The 12,362-nt window shown below is 39.8% G+C and overlaps 1 pseudogene; it reads right to left on the reverse strand.

Moving 5' to 3' along the window:
- Positions 1–9,000: 9,000 nt before the first annotated feature.
- On the reverse strand, positions 9,001–10,441 carry LOC143436652 (ribosome biogenesis protein NOP53 pseudogene; annotated as a pseudogene).
- Between the last annotated feature and the right edge of the window lie 1,921 nt (positions 10,442–12,362).

Genomic DNA, 12,362 nt, shown 5'->3' on the forward strand with positions numbered 1-12,362 from the left:
TTGGCACCTGGTTTTTATTTTGTTTTCAGAAGGAAAGGTGGTACAAAATGGAAGAAAAAGCAATGGACCCCTAAAAGAGACTAGAAGAGAGAAAAGTGGAGAAAAAGATAATCAAGAGAACCATTTTCCTTTCTTATGTTAAAGAGGATAATAGAATACTAGAGGTTAACTGGCTTCCTCTCAGACGGCACGGGGCTTCCTCTCAGACATCATGGGTTTATAGTGTGCATTTCCAACCACGAGCTCACCTTGAACCACAGTTTGTTAAGTCAGAGCCATAGTCTAAAGTATGTTAATACTAGTGTATGCCACCCCCCTCCCCAAGGTCACCATTCTTCCTAAGTTCTAGCATTTCAAACTAAGTGAAGAATGTATGCTGGTTTGGCCCAAGTACAAATTCAGCCCTCCTTTTAGCAATCATATACAAGCTGAGAGAGTGGGGAACTCTCTAAAACATGATGAAAGGTGCAAAAAAAACCTCTTAGGTTCTGACTGCAGGCTAAGGTGTCCTGAGGTAAATCCTAACTGCCTCTGAGAAGCGTTGCTCAAGCACAGCTCAGAATCTTCCTTTACTCCCTCTTTCCAGCAAGGTAGAAGCAAAAGCCAGCTGTGGTCCTTGTTTTCATGCCTAAACTCTGGTCCTGTTATGAGCTAGAAAAAATGAAAAACCTTCTATTTTTTTCCTCAAAAAGAATATGTTTTACCTTGGGAATTTTTCAACAGTAATAATAATCCACCTTTCCAAAATGTCTAAACTTTTAATATTTGAAATATGATATGTCATTTCAAAGTGACTTCCTTGTATTAAAACTATTTCTTGCTCCATTTTTTATTCAACTTTTGATGAATATTCATTGATAACATTAACTTTCACGTTGTTTCCAGTTGCCCAGATCTTAATCTTATACAGTGACATTGGTCATCTGAATGTCTGAGAGATATCTGTTCTTGGTGACCTACATTCTGTTCATCATAGTTTCTTTCCAAGGAGTCTCAAGTTGTTCCAGTGACCTTCAAAAACCCACTAGAAACAAGATGTCACCATCATTTCAGAAATTAGGGTAATGAACACATTGGGAGAAAAGATCTCTGTGATGTGTTAAAAGCTACTTTTCATTTGAGAATGTAAGATTTCAACTCCGGCCCCATTCTGTATCTCACCTGTGTGCCCTTGGTCAAAGGACTTGAGGTTTCTGAGCCTTCTTTCCTTTCTCTTGTGAAGGTTAGTAGTTAACTGGACTCTCTGGGTTGCTGTGAGGCTCAAGCTGGGCAGCATGTGTGCATGGCTGTAGGTGATATAAGGCAGTTTCATCTGTGTCCTGTGGACAGCCTTGAAGAAGTCTTAGGGAGTTAGATGGATGGGTTTTCATCCTTCCTACTTTGCAACTATTCTCAAATATTTTTCTTTGACAAACCTGAAAGAGATCACGCCTGGGCAGTGGGCAATCATAGATAGTTCTGAGGTAGTAGGCAGTCAACCATGGCTGGTAGGTAGCCAGCCATGCTACCTCAGCAGGTTTTTGGCCAAAATAGCATTGGCCTTGATTCGAGTGTGACAATGAGCAGCTGGTTCTCACTGGGACTGTGCAGCTGAAGGTTCATACCGCCTTCAGCCCACAACTGAGCACATGGATGCTGAGGTCAGTGGCAAGGAAGAGAAGTCTGCTTAACATGTTAGTTCTCACTCCCATCCCTCTTTACTTCGTACCTTTCATTTCTTAGTTTGAAGTTAGTTCGTTTCTGCAAGTTCAGTGAAGAAAAAAATAACTGACAGCATTGAAGAATTTCTGGTGGTTCTAGCACACTATAGAACACCATCCCAATATAACCACTGAAGAATTCACCAAGACATTTATGATTTTCAAATAGTAAGCAAACTATCTTGAGAAATTTACCACTACAAGGTAAACCACATTGTGGCATTAGAGAATTTGTCTTCATTGTCCTGTGAAAAGAGAATCACCAGAGAAGGGATTAAGTTTTTGGGGAAGCAAGATTCCACAGGAACCATTCGTATTTAATCAATTGCTTGAATAACCGGAATCAGCTGAGAAATGTGGAAAAGTGTATCTATTATCTTTCTTTTTTTTTTAAACAAAAATTCTGAAGTCTAACACAGCAGGGAAAGTTTGATGCTTTTGTTTAATCTTCAGACATCTTAGGAGCCTTATACAGTCAGACAGAATCCTAGAATCCCTTGGATACTACAGGGAATGGAGCCATTATAAAACCAGCTGGTAGCTGTTTCTTGGCTCTGCACAACCCTTTCCCAGCTTACCCTCCAGGTCCTGAATGTTACACAGATCGCTCACTCACTCACCCACCCACTCACTCACTCACCCACTCACCCACTCACACACTCACTCACCCACCCACTCACTCACATACTCACTTGGTGATGTATAAACATCTTGGAGAACTGTTAGATACAAAACATTCCCAAAGATCTATAGTTTATTGCATGATGTAATAAATAGAAAAAAATTCTTTACAATTGTTAAGGGAAAAAATGTTTCCTCAAATTCTTCAGCACTGAGTAGTAGGGAAAAGGAGAGTTTAGTAACCATGAGATACTTTTTTCTCCTAGACCTTCCTGTTAGAACTCCATCAGAATTAAGAACTAAGGTTGTTGCATGACTTGAATTAATCATATGATCATGGCTGGGAGCCTTGCAGCCCTCCAGCAAGCCCAGCAACTAACGGTTTATAGCTGTCACAGGTACTCCAGTGGGGGCTAATAAGAAATGCCCTAAGATGTCTATTAAAGCAACTGGAATACAAAATAAGAAAACCAAAGTTGAGTATCCTGTCAAAGGACAGATTTTATAGAAAACCAATGCTTGTGTGCCCAGTCAGTTGGAGGCAGGTATGGTTTGGGCACAGCCTGTACCCTTTCAGAAGTGGCAAGACAGGAAAGATGTTTTTACAGCTCATGTATAGAAAGCTTTCTACCCTCTTTCAGATGTGCATGCTCATTTAAAATATATTTATTGAGTTTCCCCAACTGTCGTGATGAACCAGCATTGTTTTAGGACCCAGAAAAATTAAAGTGCTATGAAGAGTTTTAAGGCTCCTGAAATGATTTTCCCCATGTAAGGACAAGCTCACAGTACAAAAGTTCAGTGAAATGGACATGCAGACAAACATTATATTATCAAAAAGAGAGCTAGTCTAGGTTAAATGCTCCATAGAGACAAGAGGTCTTGGATATGTCTAAATGTTTTACTGCTTAAAACACCACTTCAGTTCTTAATAAACACAGGAATTAACAAGAATTGAAATACTACCATCAAGGTGCAGGATGCAAGAGCTTAGAAGGACATCTAGTCCCAGCTAAGTGGTGAGAATCAATAGAAGGTCAGAAATAACTTTGGGAAGGAGATAGCTTTGCAAGAGAATTATTAATGGCAGATGAGGGCCACAGAGAGAAAGAAGTCAAGAACATCGGGAAAAGCTTGCTAAAAAGAGAAGCATTGTTAAGAGCAGGACAATTTCTAAGAATTGCAAATGGCATCTCTGCTGTGCCTACAGTATAATGTGGCAATAGGGGATAGTCAGACATGGTTTAGACAGGTGTTCAGAGCCCAGATTTTTCATAATGTCATGCTAATGAGCCTGAAATTTGACTAACAGCCTTTAAAAATCCAGTGAAACATTTGAAGCAGCAATTTGGCATGATTGGATATAAATCTATCTATCTATCTATCTATCTATCTATCTATCTATCTATCTATCTATCTATCTATCTATCTATCTATCTTCTATCTATCTATCTATCTATCTTCTATCTATCTATCTTCTATCTATCTATCTATCTATCTATCTATCTATCTATCTTCTATCTATCTATCTATCTATCTATCTATCTATCTATCTATCTATTGCTGAAGGACCACTAATGATAGCTTCATGGAGGATCACTGAGAAGGACAATAAAATGCAGGCAGGTTGCGGTTGAAAGGCTTTGAAATGGTCGAGATAGAAATTGGTGGCGACCTGATATAAAGGGAAATCCATGGAGATGGAGATGTGTGAAGTAATTTGACAAAGATATAAAGGAAAGATACGATAAATCCTGGAGATCATATATAAGAATGGAAAAAAATACAGATGACAAGAACAATGCTCAGGACTCTGACTTAGTCACCCTGAGAAAGGTATGGCCATTCCTGAGGTAACAAATGGAAGGGAGAAGATTGATTTGTGTGTTTTTGGGAAACTCAAAGTACGATACTCAATAAGCTGTCAAGAGATCCCTAAGCTAAGGATACACTGATGAGAGTCCTTGTTTTTTGCTTATAATGATAAACATAGAGAATAGCATGAAGAAGACCATGTAGAAAGAGAGATATGCCTAGGACAGAGCTCTGAATGCCCAGATAGGGAAAATCCACTAAATTCTTCTAAATAGCCTGTATGCAAACAGAAGATGAATGAATAGGGACCTATGGAGAAACTGTGGGTAGCTGTGGTATACATGTTGGTTCTCAGCATATGGCTCTCTTTTATGCAGACTGTTTCCACCATCCAGCATTTCCAGATCATAGATTAAACATACCACAGCTACACCATCCTTCTTATTCTCTTATCTGTATATAAGCAGCACTGAGATGTGTGTGTTCCATGGTAGACACTACAGACGGTCCCCCCAAATCCAGCATCCCTATATAAGGATCAAGATATAATTATACCTCACTCTTATTTTTCCTCATAAGATTTTTTGGGTTTTTTTTTTTTTTGCAGCTTATTTTGGGATATGTGTTACAGTGCTGGTAGTCCAAGGAATGGAATGTGAAAGAACAAATTGTAAAAATACTAGCAAGTGTGTAAGGATGTAGTCTTTATACGTCTTTGAAGAAGTTAGCTCCTTGAAGAGAATATATCAACATATGTCTCAACCCTCCCTAAGATGCTATTAGGTAACTCACAAACAGTACAGTTTCTGTCACCTTGGACACTGGGGGGCGGGGAGTTACTGTCATTCCTTTACTGTGTCTTATGAGATAGTGTTTTTATAATGCTTTTTCTTTAATTAGCTCTGATCGTTTGACAATATAAAGTTCACTTTATTTGTCAGCCTTAGCACTTAATTTGATGGCTTTATTCCCACGTTAAGTACCATTGGCAGTTTATCTTTAGAAGGAAAATTGCCAAAATGAAATTGTATGTGGAAGTATGAAGCCTAGAATGACTTAGGCTATGGACATAACAGTATTGGTTGAAGAAGAAGAAGAAGAAGAAGAAGAAGAAGAAGAAGAAGAAGAAGAAGAAGAAGAAGAAGAAGAAGAAGAAGAAGAAGAAGAAAGAGGAGGAAGAGGAAGAGGAGGAAGAGGAAGAGGAGGAGGAGGAAGAAGAAGAAGAAGAAGAAGAAGAAGAAGAAGAAGAAGAAGAAGAAGAAGAAGAAGAAGAAGAAGAAGAAGAAGAAGAAAGAGGAGGAAGAGGAAGAGGAGGAAGAAGAAGAAGAGGAGAAAGAGGAAGAAGAAGAAGAAGAAGAAGAAGAAGAAGAAGAAGAAGAAGAAGAAGAAGAAGAAGAAGAAGAAGAAGAAGAAGAAAGAGGAGGAAGAGGAAGAGGAAGAAAAGGAAGAGGAAGAAGAAGAAGAGGAAGAGGAAGAGGAAGAAAAAGAGGAAGAAGAGGAAGAAGAGGAGGAGGAGAGGAAGAAAAGAATATATCTGGTTATATTACTAAGCAAAGTGCTTATTCATAGTTATTCTAGGTTGTACATGTTAAAATGTATACTTTATGTGCAATATAAACAGACTGAACTAGATATGCACTAGAATGGAATAGCAAGGACTTAAAATGGAAACAAAGAAAGTTGATATCCTTCCTATAAGAAATATGTTCATGAAAAAGTGAAAATAAATGTTTGGATATTGGTGGCGTTATTTTCAAATTAACCATGTTTTATGAGTTAAATTACATTCTTGATTTTGTAAATTGACTGAGGTCATATTTAAGAACAAATGACATTCTTCCACAATGTCTAACCAAAATTTTGTTTTTTTATTTCCATCAATATAGAGAATGGTTCATCTGTAATTCTGATGTTTAAGAAGTGATTAGAAACTCAGGCCTCTCCAAAGACCACTGACTGTCCCTGAGTTACTATCCTTAGGGAACAAATGTTTCCCCAAAAGATGCATTTAAATATTTTTTGTGTGCTACATGCCACAAATTAAATGTTTCTTAGAAATACATGCATTGTACAGGAGAAATTCAACTATTTTACCAAAATAATATCTACTAAGGAGTGTAGAGAGTCAATTGTTTTCCTTCCAAGCATGCAATGAGGCAAATTTAGACTCTCTTGTTGTTCTTCCTCCTCTTCTCCCTTCTCTTCCTCTAATTCTTTTAAGTTTATTTAATGACGCTCTTTTAGAAAAGACAATTTTTGGAGTCCATAGAGATATAGCCATTACTGTTGGATACCCTATGGTTGAATTAGGGAAAGAATTAAAGAAGCTGAAAGGGAAAGTGACCCCAAAAGAAGACCAGCAGTCTCAAATTACCAGACTACATGGAGCTCCCAGAGACTGAGCTACCAACCAGAAGCAGACATAGGACAGTCCAAGGTCCCTGGCACATATATAGTGGAGGTCAGATGCATATATATAGCAGAGGTCTGCCTGGTCAGGTTTCCATGGGAGAAGATGAGCTTAATTCTTGAGACACTTGAGGCCCCAGGGAAGGGGGAGGTCTGGCTTGAGGGGGGACACCCTCTTGTAGGCAAGGGGAAGGAGGAATAGGATATAGAACTGTGGGAGATGGGACTGAGGTAGGGAACAACTGGAATGTAAATAAATAAAATTAATAAAAAAAGAAAAATGTTTTTTTTTTTTTTTAGCTACATCTATATTGCCTTAGATGTGCAATTCAATTTAAAAGTGCATATACTACTGTATGCTTCAGGATATTGCTTTAGAGTCTATACTCTTTCCTTCTTTCAGTTGTCTACCATTTTATCATTTGTCTTATCTATGTCTATCTATCTATCTATCTATCTATCTACCTATCTATTTTATGTATTTGTATCTATCTACCATCATCTATCTATATTTTATGTCTATCTGTCTATCTATCATCTCAAACATCCATTTATCTCTGTTTTATTTCCATTGTCTATCAATTTTTATATTATCATCTATCTATATGTGTTTTTGTGTTTCCCTGGAAGGATATTCTTTGCTGGATAATTGCCTATTCTGACAGCTTAGTCAGATCTATTTTGGGCTAATAGTTAAGACTCAATAGAACAAAGCCCAATCAGGTTCTAAATTCTAATAAAGATTGAGGTAGTTAATCATTTCAACCTGAAATAAGCCTTCTGATGTATTTTAGACATTTTGTAACAAGACTTTTTATAAAGTTAAATATTTGATGAATACTGTTAATTTAATAACTTTGAATTCCATAAGGCTGACTATTTATATAAAAATCAACTCAATCTTCTGCTCATTTGATTCATGGCTGACCAGGCTTTTACACATGCCATTAACTTGACTTACATGTTGTTAAATAATCCAGCACATTATTCCAAATTGAACACAAGTGAAATACATTGTGTGGCTGTGGCATAGCCGTCTTTTACTTAAATCAACAAATAAAGCAATATCTCTATCTATCTATCTATCTATCTATCTATCTATCTATCTATCTGTCCTGTTTCCTCAGAAATATACTTTGATTTTGGCTTAAGCTGACATAAATGTTATTACAAGAAATGGATTTCATCTTCTAGCTACTAGAAATCTGGAAACCATTCCATGTTACTGTTTCATATATTCTAGCAAATATAGCAATCTAGGTTGCACATTATTTTCTTTCTGTTGCTATAGAAGTTGTGGATAAATAATCTTGAAGAGTTGGTGAGATGAATGTCTCAGTGCACAAGGGGTTCTTGAGCTCTACCTAAAATGGGAAGGAGAACATACTCCATAAGGTTACCCTCTGCCATGTATACATCATGGCATGTCGCTCCCTCCCTCCCTCCCTCCCTCCCTCCCTCCCTCCCTCCCTCTCTTCCTTGGTCCCTTCTTCCTCTCTCTCTTTCTACACACACACACACACACACACACACACACACAATCACACAATCACACACTCACACTCACACACTATGCTTGCAGAATAATTTTTTAAAATCATTTTATTTTATGTGGGCGGGTGTTTGGCTTGGAGGTATGGCTGTGTACCACATGTGTGCTTGCTGCCCACAGAAGCCAGGGACTGGCATCAGTTCCCCTCTAGAGTTATAGAAAGTTGTAAGCTGCTATATTGGTGCTGGGACTTAAACCTAGGCTTTCTGAAGAGTAGCCAGTGCTCTTAACCACTTAGCCTTGTCTCTAGTTCAATAGAAAATTTAACAAATTTATCATGAAAAAAATAGATATACACTTCATATGTACTTTTATGCAAAAAGACAAGTGAGAATAACATAAGTCTTGAAAAGCTTTTCATTTCTCCATTTGTGACATTGTAACTCCAATCCATGCTGAAATTGTGCATGATAAAGGCTACAAACCAAAGAGTGGAAGAGTGTGGGAAAGCATGGGTAAGTCCATTTGCCCTGTCCTATAGCACACAGGTCTTTGTCAGCTAAGTGATAGAAATGCAGCATGGTGAAATCATTATTGATTCATTTCATTAGTTATATAGATATGTGCATCATTCACATGGGTTTTGAGTAGTGGAATTTTAATCCAGCAACATGGCTGTTCTGGAAAGGGGTCACATCCAAAGACCTTAGAGGTCTGTGTGATTCAGTTGGGATGACACACCTGGAATTCCTTCCAGCTGGAATACAGACAGACCCTTAGTATACACATTTTTCCTAAACAACCAATGTAAATTTAGTTTGTAGAACAAAGTACCCATGTTTGAAATTAACATCTATTTGACAGAATAAGTCACAGATAAGATACACCTCTCTCTCTCTCTCTCTCTCTCTCTCTCTCTCTCTCTCTCTCTCTCTCTCTCTCTCTCTCTCTCTCTCTCCACAGCTACAACTGAATCTCACAGAAGGCCCTTTTCTCCACCAGCTTCACTTTGTATTTGCGTTTGAACTTGACTCGTTCCCGGTGTTCAATCGTATTTCTCTTCTGGAAGCTCTTGAACCTGTCTCAGAGAATGTTACTTTCTGGCTTCAGTGTCCTGAGTGAGCCAGACAGCTGCACATCAATGTCAGGGTCCTGGTACTTGAGCTGTCCCAGTCTTCAGGGCTTGTCAGCCTCCACCAGTCGCTGCCTGTGCCTCTTCTCCCTCCAGCGTGCCAGTTCCGCCAACCTCCGGGCCACCTGGGCCTTGATCCCATCACCCTGAAGAGTTCTTGGTGCTGAAGCCGGGCTGCCCTCAGTGCAGCCTGCTTCAGCCACAGTTTGTGAGCAGCCTTCTCCCACTGCTGCTCTGTCTTTCTCTCCATCCTCTTCTCAGGACCAGCAGCACCAGTGGGTGAGGTCTCAGTGGCCCCATCATCAGCCTCTGGCTGCTCAGCACAGCCTGGCTCATGCTCATCCTCACCATCAGACTCCTCCAGCAGGCCCTCACACATCTCCCAAAACACAGACTCCTGGATGGCGGCTTGCTCTGAGGTGGGCAGGGCCAGCTGTTGCTCCAGCTTTTCACGCTGCAGCGATACCTCATGGGCCTCTTGAAGCAGGGCCTGGTGGTCTTCAAAGGATGGGTTGTAGGATGCTCCCACAGGAATCACCTCCACTGCAGGCAGCTGGGAAGGCTTGATATGAAGGGGTGGTGGCCGCCTCACACCTTTCCTCTTGGTCTGCTCCAGAGAAAAATGCATCCTGACCAACCAAAGGCTTATCCAGAGGATTGTTTGGGTTCCAGAGGTCATAGAAGGGCCGCTCAATGATGTTCTGGGGCCCAGGTTTGGCCTTTGGTGCAGGGGGGCTAAGAAGCCAGGCCTGTGCCTTGCGCACATCCCTGGGCAGCTCACCCTGCTTTGCCAGTTTCTCCCATAGCTCCTCCTTTCGCCTGAGCTTCTTGGCATTGGGGACCTGGTGTGCGAGGATGTCTTTAGGAGCAGGGATCTTAGAATGATTCTCAAGGGCACGGTCAATCCATAGGGGTTTCTGAAGACCCTGTGACTTCTTCTGGACCCGGGTCCTCTTCTTGCTTGCTTCTTTTCTCTTGAATCCAGTGTCCATGAAGAAGAGCTTTTCGTTTGGAGCCTCTGCCAACAAGCCACCGGTCCTGCGTTCTTGTAGCCCTACGTCTTCCAGGAACTGGTCTACCTCTAGCCCCAGCGGCTCTTCAGCGAGCCTCCTCCAGCTGCGCTTCTTGTTTTTGGGACCCCGCCACCACCGCTGCTTCAGAGCTGGATCCACTGAGGTGGGTCACAGCCCCAGGAAGCCAGAGTCCACCTGGCTTTTCAATCTGGCTTTTAGAGCTGCGCTTCTCACCGCCCCTGTTACTACCTGCAGCCATCTTCTTAAAGGAGATACACCCAACTCTTAAGAGAACAGACAAGAAAGACAGTCTACTTAAGAGGTGTGCAAGGGAAGGGTGGAGTTGAGTTCAGTTGAGTTCAGTGCAGTTCAGTTTGTGGGGTACAAAATCAGTCAGCGTGGAAGGGAGTTTTGAGACAGAACAGCTGAGTTGAACCAGCCAGCCAGAGTTCAAAACAACCAAACAAGCAAAAGACTAGAAAGGGTGATCTTATTCAGCAGTAAGCCACTGAGACAACAATTTTATCTGGTAAATAAAAGTCACATTTATAGTTTTGTCTTAGTGAAATATATAAAATGCCAGTGAAACATAACTTTTGAGTACATTCTCTTTCGTGTTCTTATAATCCAAGCGTATTATCCAAACATGAATTCTGAGTCTTCCTCTTTCCCGTTAATTTAAAGTAGTGCCAATGTCATACATTTCTTGATGATTTTCTGGATGGGCTGTTGGAATCAAGGCAGTATTGCTTTAAGAAGTCAAAGTTTCCTCCAGTCCACATGCTTGATTCCTGGGAGACTTCCTCACACCCAGGACATCCAAGTGAGACACCCATACCCCAGTTCTCTGTCTGCTAGGCCCCAGAAAGCCCAGAAGCCACGAGATCTTCCCTTTCATTCTGAGCTCTATCTTCTGGTCTAAACAACTCTTTACTCGATGGTCGCTTGGTCAGGGAAACCATAAAGACAGAAATGACAAATGAAGGCATAACATACCCAAATGTATAGGATAAAGTGAAAGCAGTGTTAAGAGAAAAGTTTGTATCACTAAGACCCTTCATAAAGGAATTTGTGAGATTTCATACTAGCTACTTAATAACAAACCTGAAAGCTCCAGAACAAAAGAGGCAAACACACCCAAGAGAAGTAGAAGACAGGAAAGAGTCAAACTCGGGGCTGAAATGAATGAATTAGGAACAGAGAGAACAATACAAAGAATCAACAAAACCAATGGCTGGTTCTTTGAGAAAATCAGCAAGATAGCCAAACTAACTAAAAGATAGAGAGACAACATTCAAAGTACAAATTGGGAGATGAAAAGGGAGACATAACAACAGACACTGAGGAAATAAAAAAAATTGTTAAGTCTTATTTCAAATGCCTGTACTCCACAAAATTGGAAAATCTAAATGAAATGGATGAAATCTAGACCGATAATATTTAGCAAAGTTAAACAAAGATCAGTTAAACTATCTAAGCAGTCCTGTAACCCTTAAGGAAATACAAGCCTTAAAAATCTCCCAAACACTCAAAAAACTATCCCAGGGCAAGATGGTTTTTGTGCAGAATACTACAGACTTTCAAAGAAGAACTAGTATTAATATTCCACTAACTGTTCTACAAAACAGAAACTCATTCTATGAGGCCATAGTGACCCTGATACCTAAGCTAGACAAAGCCTCAACAAAGAAAGAGAATTTCAGACCAATCTTTATCATGAAAATCAATGCAAAAATACTTGCAAATCAAATTCAATAATATCAAAAAGATCACTCAACAACAAGAAGTAGGCTTCATCCCAGGGATGCAGAGATGGCTCGATATATGAAAAATCAATCAATATAATCAACCATATAAACAAACTCAAGGAAAAAAATCACATAATCATCTCATAATATGCTCAATAAGTCTTTGACAAACTCTAAGACCCCTTCATGTTAAAAGTATTAAAGATATCAGGGACACAAGACACATACCTATACATAGTCAAAGCAATCTACAGATAGCCAATAGCCAATATCAAGCTAAACAGAGAGAAACTCAAAGCAATTCCACTAAAATCAGGGACAAGAAAAGGCTGCCCACTCTCTTTCTACCTATTTAATATAGTACTTACAGATCTAGCTAGAGCAGTAAGACAAATAAAGGAGAGCAGGGTGATACAAATTGGAAAAGAACAA

Source organism: Arvicanthis niloticus, chromosome 23 (assembly GCF_011762505.2).
Source record: "Arvicanthis niloticus isolate mArvNil1 chromosome 23, mArvNil1.pat.X, whole genome shotgun sequence".
NCBI classification, from domain to species: domain Eukaryota; kingdom Metazoa; phylum Chordata; class Mammalia; order Rodentia; family Muridae; genus Arvicanthis; species Arvicanthis niloticus.